Raw genomic sequence first — 2,500 nt, forward strand, 5'->3', positions numbered from 1 at the left:
GGCAGAGGAGAGCTCGGAGGGCCGGGTTCCCCTTCCCCCCCGGGCGTTCCGGGGCGCGTCGCTTCCAGGGTTTTGCCCGCCCGCGCGCGCGCGCGGGCGCGGGGACCGCCGCCGGGTCGGGCGCGCGGCGGCGGCGGCGGAGACACGTTCTTCGCCCCGTCGCCGGGCCCCTCTCGGTCGGTGCGGTCGCCGCGGCGAGGTCTCACTCGGTCGGCCGGTCCGCCCCTCGCCCTCCCGCACCGGCGGGGCCACGGGCCGAGCCGCGGCGGTCCTCTCGGGCGCAGCGCCGGGCTGCTGAGGGAAACCCCGGGCCCCGAGTCAGGACGGCCGCGGTGGCGGCGGCGGATGTGTCAGGCGCGCCCCCGCCGGCGGACGCTCCCCCGAGGGTGGCAGCAACTGGGGGGGAGGCACCCCGGCGGGGCCATCCCAGGTCGTTTCCCTCGCCCCAGGGCCAGGTACCTAGCGCTCCGCGCCTGGGCGGTTCCCCGAGTCCTTTCCCCTTTCCCCCGCTCCCGCCTCGGCGTCGTCAAACGCCGGCCGGGGGCGCGGGGTTTGGGCTGGGACCCGAAAGGGCCGCCGAGGCCGGGCGGAGGTTTAAAGACTCGGGCGGCACGGCGCGCCCCGGCGGCGGCGGCGATGCCGGCGGCGGCGGCGGCGGCGGCGGCGACGGGTACCCGGCCGGTGGCGGCGCGGCGTTCACTGAGGGGTGGGGAGCTACTCCCGCCGATCCCCTGCGGTGGCGTCCGTCGCGACCGGTCCCCCCCCGCTCGTCGTCGTCGTCGTCGTCGTCGTCGACTTCGTCGCGGCCGTCGTCGGCCGCGCCGTGCCGGGGAGGGGGCACCCAGCCCCCCTCCCCCCCCTCTCCGCGGCCCGGTCTCGGCGGCGAGGCCGTGGCGCGCTGTCGGCCGCGGGGCCGATCCGGTCTCTTCGGAACGGGGCGGCGCCGGCGGAGAAGCGCCCCCGCGCGCTTCTCCGCCTTCTCTGCGCGACCTCGGGGTGGCGGCCCTCGGGCGCCCCCCGCGCTCCCTCGCCTCGGCCGCGCCGGCCGCGTCGGCGCGCATCTCCTCCTCCTCCTCGGGGCGTTCCTCGCCTTCCCCGGACGCGCGCGGCGGCGCCGTCCGCCGGCTCGTCCCCGGCCGGGACCGCGCGCCCCCCGCCCGGGCGAGCGCTCGTCGGTCGCCTCCGGCGGCCGGAGGTCCGGCGAGCGCGGGCGACCCCGTGCCGAGCGGCGGCGGCGCCGCTCGACGGGTGTCCCCCTGGTGGGACGGTCGGCCGGGAGGCCCCCGTCGTCGCCGGCGGCGGTCCCGGCCCGGGCCCCGCCCGTCGCTTCCCCGTCTCCCTTCCCGAAGGCCGCGTGTGGGCCGCAGGGAGAACCGCTCGAGGCCGTGCGGCGGGCGTCCGCCGCACGGCCCCCTCCCGCAGGGCGCGTGCCCGCGGAAGGGGCCCCGACGGTGCGAAGCGGCGGCGGCGGTCCCGGGAGTGCGGCCCCGGTGGCGGCGGGGCCTTTGCCTTCCGGCAGGCCTCGGGCGCTCGCGACGCCGGCTCGCGCCTCGGCGGCGCCCGCCTCCCGGCGCCGGCCGTCGGAGCGCGGCGGCGAGGCGCTCGCCTTCCGGCGGGGAGCGGTCCCCGGCCGGGGGCGGCGCCGGCGGTGCCGGCGGTCGTCGCGCTGCCGTCTCGGGCGCTGGCAAGGGGGCGGCCCGTCAGCGGGGAGGAGAAAGGCCGCGCCGCGCGCGGCGGGCGCGGTGGCGCTGCGCGGGGGGCCGATCCCCGCGCAGCGGTCGAGGTGGAGCCGAGCGCGCGGCGGGCGGCGGGCGGCCGCGGCCCCCCGGCCTCGTGCCCGCGTCGTCCCGTTCAGAGAGAAGAGGCCGGGCGCGGGCTACGGAGCCCCCCCGCGGTCCGGCGCGCGCCGCGCGGCTCTCCGCGCGGAGGCCGGGCCGAGCCCGGGCGCCTGGGCCGCCTCCGAAAGACGGCACGCGGGGCGGCGTCTCTCTTTTCCCCTCCCCTCGCCCGGGGGGAGGGGGGTGGTGGGGGAGAGGCGGTCGGGGGCGCGGGCCCCCCCGCCCTTTCTGGCCGGCCTTTTCGGAGCGTTCCGTGGGCGGCCTCGTGCCTTCCTTTTCTTTTTCCCCTCCGTTGGTCGTCTCGTTTGTGCTCGTACGGTCGGTCGCGAGGTCGCGCGCCCGCGCGTCCTCGCCGCAAAACCGAGGGGGGCCGCTTCACGCGAGCGGTCCCGGCCCCTCCGCGCGTGCGGGGTCGGTGCCGAAAGCCAGACAACTCTTAGCGGTGGATCACTCGGCTCGTGCGTCGATGAAGAACGCAGCTAGCTGCGAGAATTAATGTGAATTGCAGGACACATTGATCATCGACACTTCGAACGCACTTGCGGCCCCGGGTTCCTCCCGGGGCTACGCCTGTCTGAGCGTCGCTTGACGATCAATCGCCGTCCCGGCGGGTGGGCCACCCGAGCCCTCCCCGGGCGGCGCGGCTGGGGTCGCCTCGCAGG

General features: G+C 79.4%; 1 non-coding gene across 1 annotated transcript; it reads left to right on the forward strand.

Annotated features, from left to right (window-relative positions):
- The first annotated feature begins 2,269 nt into the window (after positions 1-2,269).
- LOC147647040 (5.8S ribosomal RNA) lies at positions 2,270-2,422 on the forward strand. The gene has a single exon (XR_015281713.1). It is a non-coding gene; the product is annotated as a 5.8S ribosomal RNA (ribosomal RNA).
- Positions 2,423-2,500: the final 78 nt, after the last annotated feature.

The sequence above is a fragment of the Cyanistes caeruleus genome, unplaced genomic scaffold, assembly GCF_971803275.1.
Source record: "Cyanistes caeruleus unplaced genomic scaffold, bCyaCae1.hap1.1 HAP1_SCAFFOLD_69, whole genome shotgun sequence".
Taxonomy (NCBI): domain Eukaryota; kingdom Metazoa; phylum Chordata; class Aves; order Passeriformes; family Paridae; genus Cyanistes; species Cyanistes caeruleus.